The sequence below is a fragment of the Octodon degus genome, unplaced genomic scaffold (genome assembly GCF_000260255.1).
Source record: "Octodon degus isolate 3935 unplaced genomic scaffold, OctDeg1.0 scaffold00037, whole genome shotgun sequence".
Classification (NCBI taxonomy): Eukaryota; Metazoa; Chordata; class Mammalia; order Rodentia; family Octodontidae; genus Octodon; species Octodon degus.
The window spans coordinates 15,791,200-15,800,282 of NW_004524613.1; the positions used below are offsets into that span (position 1 = coordinate 15,791,200).

The 9,083-nt window shown below is 43.1% G+C and overlaps 1 protein-coding gene across 6 annotated transcripts in view; it reads left to right on the forward strand.

The window, feature by feature from the left end:
* The window catches only part of Pkig (cAMP-dependent protein kinase inhibitor gamma), a 138,744-nt gene that overhangs the window by 93,921 nt on the left and 35,740 nt on the right, over positions 1-9,083 (forward strand). For 4 of the 6 annotated variants that reach the window (XM_023714840.1, XM_023714838.1, XM_023714837.1 and 1 more), the window contains one exon: positions 1,799-1,936. The exons of the other annotated variants lie outside the window; for them this stretch is intronic. The gene's annotated coding sequence lies outside the window, so the exon portion shown is untranslated. Of the gene's footprint in view, positions 1-1,798; positions 1,937-9,083 lie in introns of those variants that run through there. 6 annotated transcript variants of the gene reach the window in all.

Genomic DNA, 9,083 nt, shown 5'->3' on the forward strand with positions numbered 1-9,083 from the left:
AAAAAAAAAAAAGCTAAACAAAATAAAAATTAAAGATTTTTAAAAATAAGTATGGGCAGTAGAACACCTCCCTGATTTGCTTAAGGCCTTAGATTGAATCTCCAGTACCACCAAAAAACAAAAGCACAACAAAACCCTGCTTCCTTGAAGAGTTCCAGTCTTTACTTCCCATCCTCATAAAACTAACTTCAACAAAGATGGGGCGTGTTGGATGCCTGCAATCCCAGTGCTGGGGAGGCTGAGAACAGGCAATCAGTATGAGTCTGAGCTGCATAGCAAGACCCTGTACCAAATACATCATAAAAAAATAATACGAAAAAGAATAACTTCAACAAATATCAAATCTGCCCTTTTAGGGGAGAGGTAGTTGAAGCCAGACTCTAGGTAGGCCACCCTGTATTTTGGTAGCAAAATAAGGTAGTGCCCCTCTGACTGAGTGGCTTGAAGTATTTCCTTTACCGGGTGGCTGGAATCACCATTTTGAGAAAGAGGATTGGCATATGTGATGACCTAGTTAGGAGTTATGAGTCTTAATATCTAATTCTGGCCCTTTCATTTTGAGCTGCATGTCACTTCTCTGCTTCATTTTCCTTCCTAGGAAAGAGATTAATCATGTAGCCCCTAGCATCTAATTCTCCTTGGGGGATTATAAGAATCAAATGTGATTATGTACAGCAATGAGAGTTAGCATTTATTCAGTTTCTTAGTCCATATATATCATATATTTTCAGTTCCCTCATGCATTATTTAATTCTCACAGTTCTTGAAAATAGGCGCATGGATCCCATTTTATAATTAAGAAAACTGAAGTTCAGAGAGAGAAGTCACCCAGGACACAAACCCGCATCTGGCTCCTGATTGCTGTGTGTCTCATTGCTTCCTGCCGTACGCAGGTGCAGAGCGGTTTGCGCGTCTGTACTGTAGAGCCCTCAGCCACTGCAAGACATTTTTATCTCCTCACCACTGCTGTTCCTTGTGGGTCCCCAAGGACTGTTACATGCTCTTGTTTATCTTATCTAGTAGTTTATGCTGCCTCTTTTTTTAGATCCCCTGGAACTGTTCAGTGAATTCTTTTGAGTTTCCTCCCAGAGAAACATTTCAGCTTCATTGTAAAGGGACTTTAAGGATCTGTCGATGGAGGCCAGCACCTGGGTAGGCTCCCAGCACTGGTTTCAGTCATGGACTTGCAGAATGGGAAAACACTCAGGGCATCATTTCACTGTTAAGGAAGCTGAGGTCCAGACTGGATGATGACTTGCTTGAGCCCATTCATTGCTTCAAGAGGGTGGCCAGGGGTGGTACCTCAGATAACAGGCTAGCGCTGATTCCCTTGGGGCTTGTCTTCTCCCTGTACCTAGGGAACCAGAGAAAGGAAAGAATTGGAGAGTTGAGAAGAGAGGAAAGAGATGGGCACAATCTGGGGTGAAGGTATCCTCTCTGATATAAAAAATTAAAACACAGTGAAGCAAACTAGATAGCCTAGTTGTCAGTTATTAAAGTAGATGGATCTCTGCTGGGAGCCTGGGTGAGTGAGTAGGAAGCCTTTTGTCACTAATGCTGCAGGGCTGAAAATTGAAGGAAGGATGTTAGGCAAATGAGAAGGGCATGGGGTGAGTTATAGCCCCCGGGCTCATTGTCCTAAGGAAATGGATCTCTCCCATGGACAGAGCGCTTGAAATTGAGCAAGTGAGTTGAGTGGTTGACATCATCAGGCTGAGCATTGGATTACAACAAATGGGGACTTACTTGGCCCGGGACGTGGGAAACACCCACTAAAACCTAAGTGCTTTTCATTTAGGAGACACACAGAGAGAGGGAAAGACCAGGAGAGACTGCTGCCACACTGCCTGTTTGGACTACTCATCTTGAATCCTGATTTCTTAACTTTACCTCCACTTGTGACAAGGACATCTGGACTTTGAGGAACTTTGCTTCTGTGAGTAGAACTGTGCCAGCCCTCTGCCTCCAGCTCCAGGGAGGGGCAGAGCTCTCTGGAGAGCGTGCTTTCCAGCCCGTTGGTCACAGAGGGTCTATTTTTATATTATGATATATGTGAATTTGCTCTAAATTACAGCTTTCTCTGAAATTGCCTATGGCTAGAAGTGGAGCCTCTCATTACAAATGGGCTTCATTCAAATGTTGGTTTACTTTTTTACCCCAAGGACTTTGACAGAGAATCTGGAGTTTTAAAATAAGCCTTTTTGTTTGTTTGTTTTTTCCATTTGCAGATTGACCCAGGGCCTTCGCATTAAGCTGTGTTGCCAGCCCTTTTAAAAATTTTTATTTTTTTATTTTGAGACAGGGTCTTGCTAGTTGCCCAGCCTAGGTTTGAATTCATAATCCTCTTGCCTCAACCTCCCAGAGTACTAGAATTATAGGTGTGCACACCACCTACCTGTTTTAAAAGCAGTTCTGTCTCCCAAATATAGGTGAAGAAGTAAATCCTCTCTTAGAAATTGGTGCTTGTAGACCTTAATTTTTTTAATTACAAAGATAGTACAAAATTTTTACACCTTCTGCGAAGAAATCTCTCTGAAAGTGAAAATTCCCCAGTCTTCTCACAAACCTAAAATTGCTATGTTAAATTTCAGGTACATATATGGTTAGATTTCATGAGGTTGTTGTATCACATACTGCAGAGGCAGTGTGGAAAACTTCAAAATGAAAAGGAATAAAAATTTTAACTTTGGCTTATGATCCTTTTATTGCTTTCTTTTTAAAATTCGATCTTGAAGCCTAAGAAATAAACAGTATGCAAGTCTTGAGGCATTCTGTTCGTTGGTGTCTATTTTCAGGAATGTAGATGAAGCAAGCCACTCTGTTTAGGGAGAGGAGGGCCACGTTGCCTCTGGACCCTTCCTGGAGGTCCCGGAGCTGAGAGCTCTCAGGTGGCTTGAAACTGGTTGCAGGATGCTGTGGCCTGTTTCCTCTCTTAGCAGGCTGAATACATTTGAAAAGTTATAGTTAAAGGAAAAATACTTAAGCTTTGAAAAACACAAGGCAGAATTGGAAATGTGGCTCAGTGGTAGAATACTCGCTGGCATGTATGAACACCTTGGTTTAAAAGGGAAGAAAAGGAAAGAGAGAGAGAGACAGACAGAGACAGACAGACAGACAGACAGACAGACAGACAGAGACAGAGGCTACCACATATTAGAAGGATCACCCCATGAATTGTGTGACCTTAGGGCAAGTGTTCTATACTTTCTGGCTCTCAGTTTCCTCATTTGTACCAAAAAGAGAGGACAAAACTTAGATGTATCATATTTCCAAATTCAGCTTGGAATGAATCATCTGTAGTTCTTTCTCCTTTGAGCCAGACCCTAATAGCCCTAGGTTTTCAGTGTCCCAGAGTGGTTAAAAACTGGTATCTGTAGGACAATTAAGAGACATAAAATAGGCAGTATTAAGTTACTTGTGAATTTTCATTTCTTAAATAGACTTAGAGCCGGGGAGATCGCTCAGTAGAATAAGAGCTTCCCTGGACAGCGCAAGGGTCTGAGTTCAATCCCTGGCTCCGCAAAAAAACCAAAACAACAACAACAACAACAACAACAACAAAAACCCACCAAAAAATCCAAACCTTATCTGCTAAAATAGGCTTAGTGTTTCTGAAGATAGAGGGGGGAAGTGTCAGTGGTTGTGCATGTGTGTGCTCACAAAGCGTGCGTACTTGGGGAGCATTCTGTATCTAGATGCCTCTCCCCCACCCAGCCTTATGTACCACAGATAGGGCTTTTTGGAGGTGGCTGGATCCGAGATGTGATGCTAGAATCAAGGATGTGATACTGGGATTGCTTCATCCTGTGAGGCTAGGATTAAGGATCCCCCACCCTGGGTGTGAGTGTTACCTGCCCTAAGGGGGTTGCCTGGATAGAATGGATTTAAGGGCCAGAAAGAAGGAAGCTGCTGTCATTGCTTGCCACCTGTGCTTGCTTGCTGTTTCGCTATTTCGCTGTCTTGCTGCCTTCTCTTCAAGGCCTCTCTGCCATGCCACCCCATCTTGGAACAGCCAGCTATGAAGTGAAACCTCTACCAAGTGAGCTGCAATAAACTTTTCCTCCCTTAACTTTGGGTCTTAGGTGTTTTGTGTCAGCTATGGAAAAATAAGACAGTGAGAGGAAGGTGAAAGAAAATGAACAGTATTGATCCCCTCTTAAGTGGTAGACTGTATGTGTTCGACCCTTTATATCACATTGGATGTCAGGATTATCATATGTAACTCCATTGGCTGGGAGTAAATCTCCATGAAGTGTTCCAGTATTAGCTTGAACTCCTTTCTAGAGTTTACCTGAACTACACTTACATATCAGCATGATTGCAATTCCCTAGACCATGGGTACCCTGTCTTTCTGTCTCCTTCGCTCATCCCTGTGACAGGGCCTAGGAGAAAGCCTGGCACAAAGGAGACACATCTTACCTTTAACTTAAACCTACCTTTCCTAGTTTCCAGTTTAGCATAAGAGAGGGAGCAGGGGAGGGAGACCCCTTCTTTTGCCTCCCTGACCTGCCTTCTTTTGACTTAAACAGGCTGTTACTGCTGCAAGGTCAAGATGGCTATATAGCCTTGATGTTAATTAGGGGATGGCTGTCTGCCTGGCTTCAACATATCTATCTCTCCTTCCCCTTTCCTTTTTTTCCTTTGCCTTTTCCTCTTTCTCTTTTTCCCTCTCTCTCCTCGCTGCCTGTCTGCCTGCCTTCCTCTCTTCCTTTTTTATTTTCTTTCTTCTTTGTGGTGCTGGGAATTAAACCCAGCACTTACCAGTAAACCATCCCCCTGCCTAGGACTCTTATCTTTTTTTCTTTTCCAGGACTTTTTATCTTTAAAGCTGCAAGAAACCCTAATCCTCAGAGGAATGTGTTATTTAGAAACTGTTTGAATTAAAGCCATGGTTAGCAGAGGGTTCACAGCCCCTTACTATCTTAAAAGATATCTTAAAGCTGCTGTCTTCCCCAGTGATCAAGCCCTTTGCAGACAGATAGCTGCTGCCATGCAAGCAGCCATGCTCCTGTGCATAGGAAGGTGGCACCTCCTCCCTCAAGACCCCCAGCATCTTGAGATGCTGGATAATCAAAAAGTCACCTGTCTTCCTAGGGGTAGTGAGGAGGTGAAGCTCTGGTGCTTGGACCTTGGAGGCCTAGCCATTTCCCAGTGGAAAGTGGTGGCAAGCTTTACACATACACCTTGTCACAGGTTATTAATAGAGCCCAAGGCTGAGCTCACTAGCTCCTGGAAATCCTTCAGCAATGCCATATGAATACTTTGAGCATCACTCCTTCAAGGAGCAGTTTCTTTGGAAGCTGCAGTTAGCTATGATGCCAAGTGATTCTGAATTGCGATTAAAATGCATCCATTCTTACCGGAGAAAGCCTACATTTCTCAGAAAAGAAGTTTTGTTAGTTTTCCAAGAAATTACTGGATTCCACTTGACTCTTCAGGACTGAATAATGGATCTTCAAGCCACAAAGGAAGCATCTGGTGGCTAATGCATTCTTATTATGTCAGAATCTTGTATCAGTTATGTGTATCACTTTGTAGACGTGGTCTCTACCACATCTGGATGTATACTGAGGGTTTGGGATATAGATCATTGGTAGAGTACTTGCCTCGCATGTGTGAGGCCCTGGGTTCAAATATGTACTGAGAGCCTTCTCATACTAAGCACTGGACTACAGGAATAGGATGACTAAAAAGAAGCAGCCATGGGTCTTGTGGTGCATCGGGGGAGATGGCAGGTGAGAAAATGATTACTATGGCATGTGAAAAGTTGTGCAAGAGAAACATGCAGGGGGCTACACAATGCCAGGCAGTGGATCCCTTCTGATGAGGCCCTGGCTTTATGCTGGTTCATTACCCCATGCTCTTCTCCAGCTCCTGGGGTCCAGAGTTCTGCCAGTGTTTGTATTGGGAAAGCTGTCACCTGCTGCAGTGGCAGAAGCTCTCACTGGGAGAGCTATCAGCTACCGCGGGGGTAGAAGCATTCATTTCTAGAGTGTTCCTGTCCCCTGTGCCTCAGAGGAATGGAGAGAAAGAACTCTTCCTCACAAAATGCAAGGGTTTCTCCAGGGAGGGATCTGAATGGGAGCCTCAGACTGTAGTATGGAAACATAGGAACTGGTGATTTTGTCTGAAATCCCCACTGGATTTTCTTTTGGTTTGTTTTTCTAACATCTATTGTAGGGGGTTTTCCTGCTTACAAAATTAGAACATGTTCAAGGAAGAAAAGCTAGACAATACAGAAACACATACTTAAAGCACCACCCAGTGATTTCATTTTTCTCGTTTTTGAATAAGGGCCCATCTGCCCATGCTCTCACGCACACACTGCCACTAAACTTCAGGCTTAGCACTAATCTTGATTTCCTCCCAGGCAGTCTCGGATGCGTTTGCGTATCACAGAGGTACTGGTATCCTGTGCTGTGGTCCACTGAGCAGGAGGGACAGCCACCTGGGATTGGGCATGGGCTGCCGCCTCCATTTGTACTGGCCTGTGCTGTTCTTGAAATCTGTGATTAAGAAACTTCAGTATGTGAGGCCTTGTACAAGGTGCTATGGGGAATATCAAGGTAATGACTCAGTTGCTCACAGTCTCATGGGGCAAGAGACTCAGATGACTCTAACGCATGATAATGTGCCTTGAGAGGCACAGAAAGCCATGGAAAGCCTGAGAATGAAGAGCAGTAGCGTTTGAGCCATCTTAAGTTCACGCAATAAAAGTTTCATGTGTTCAGCCAGTGTTCATTGCACACCTAATATGTCCTGACTTCAGGCAAGGTGATAGGTGGGCCTTTGTGGGGGATTAGAAACAAGAGGACCAGGGTGAGGTGACTGCCAGAAACTATGCTTTGCAAAATACGAAGGCCTGTAGAGACGAGCAGTGTTGTGCGCACTATTTATTATCAATGAAATATAAGCAAAACCTTCTACTGGGGAGGGCAGGATCTTTGGGATAGTTTTGAAAGGACGGATTCAAGCATAGTTGCTCTTTTTCAGGTGCCTGTTAGGAATGCTATTCTCCTTCCCTCTTTTATTTCAGCCCCCCCCCCCTTTTCTCCTTCCACTCAAATAATTTACAAGACGTCCCATTTCTCTTACCTGGAGTCCTGGCCCCACACCCCCAAAAGCCTGCGTGTCTGCTTGGAGACGCAGGCCAGGGAAGAGGCGCTGTGGTGTGGGGGGCTATTTTCCAGCACACAGCTGTTCCCAGGAGTGGATGGGCTTGCTTTGGAGAAAGGAAAGAAAGTTCTAGGCTTTCTTCTGGATGTTAAAGGGGGAACTCTTTTTTTTAAATAAAGGTTTTTTCCCCCATGAACCTTTTTTTTTTAAGTTTGGCTTACAACTTTCAAAATAATAGGTTGGAAGACCTGTTTTATTTTTATAAAAAATAGTGATATATAGAAATGTGATTTAATGTCCTATATGAAAACAAGTAGGTTGTAGTAATATATTTTACCAGTATTCTTTCTCTGCTTCAATATGTTTATTTTTTAGTTAATTTTCCCCTTAATTAAATCTCATACTCTTTAACTAAACAATTTGAAGGTATTTAGGACCAGGGATATAGCACAGAAACCTTGAAACCTTGCCTGCTTGGCAATTTCAAGAATCTGAATTCGATTCCTGGCACACATATGTCCCCAACTGAAAGTGTTTGAAGAAAACATTATAATCTCCCTTCCTGTATCCCTCCCACCCTCATTTTTATTCTTCTGAGATTAACAGCATCATTAGTTTTTGAATGTCCTTTCAATCTTTCCCATGCTCGCTCATTCATTCATTGGTTTTTTGAGACAGTGTCTCCCTATGTAGTTCAGGCCAGTCTTCAACTATATAGTTGGGGCTGGCCTTGAACCTGAGTGATCCTCCTGCCTCAGCCTCCTGAGTGCTGGGATTACAGAAAGGTGCCACCACACCTAGCCTAAACTCCTTTTTAAGTGGATATATGTGGTTTAATTGTACATGTGGTTGTTTTATCATAATGGGATCATACTTTATCAATTACTTTGCAATTTATTTTTCCTAGTAAATAATATATCACCTGTAGGTATAGCTCTAATTCACTTTTTTTAAATTATTTATTTATTTATTTGTGTGTGTGTGTGTGTGTGTGTGTGTGGCCAGCTCAGCCCACCAGGGGGCGGGGCTGGCTGGCATGTGGTGCTGGGGGATTGAACCGCGGTCCCTGTGCTTTGCCAAGCTTGTTCCAAGTAGGTGCTTTAGACCACTGAGCCATCTCACCAGCCCCTCTAATTCACTTTTTAAAATAGTATCAGGCCTGTAGATCTAGAAATAGCACAATATATTCAGCCATTTCTCCTTTGACAAATATTTATGTTATGTGGGTGCTGTGGTTTGAATGTGGTTTGTCCCTGCTGAAACTCATGTCATAATTTGATTGTCAATGTAGCCATGTTGGGAGGTAGACCTCTGAGCAGTGTTAATGTTTTCCTTCAGACACTAGGTTCTAGTGGGACCTGTTAGCTCTCTCCATAGCAGTCTGTGGAAGCAGGGCATCTCTTCTGTCCCCTCCCTCTCTATGGATCTTCTTCCCTTCCATTCACTACCAGCAGGACCCTGCCAGAAGCCATGCTGTGCTGGCACCATGTTCTTGGACATTCACAGCCGTAAGCCAAAATGACTCTCATTCCTTTATGAATTATCGGGTCTGTGGAATGCTGCTCAGCAGCAGAAAATGGACTAGGATCCTGTTTTCCACTAAAAATATTATTGTGTTAAATATCTTTAGATGCATATCCTACTCTATTGGTGTTTTTATTTCTGTAAGTTACATTTCAAAAATAGTATGGTTGAATCAAAGAGTATTTGTACTTGGCATTGTAATAAATAATACTCTTACTTTACAGAATGTTGTAGTAATTTACACTCCAACAATACATGAGCACTTCCAGATCCAGTTGACCAATATTAGACATTCTCTCTCTCCATCTCCTCTCCTCCTTTCTGCCTTTATTGTTTTATTTTGTGGCAAGGCTGATGGGGAAAGTGGTGTCTTATAGTTGCTTAGTTTATGTATTATTTACTATTGGTGAGATTGAACATGATTCACATTAGTTGGCCACTT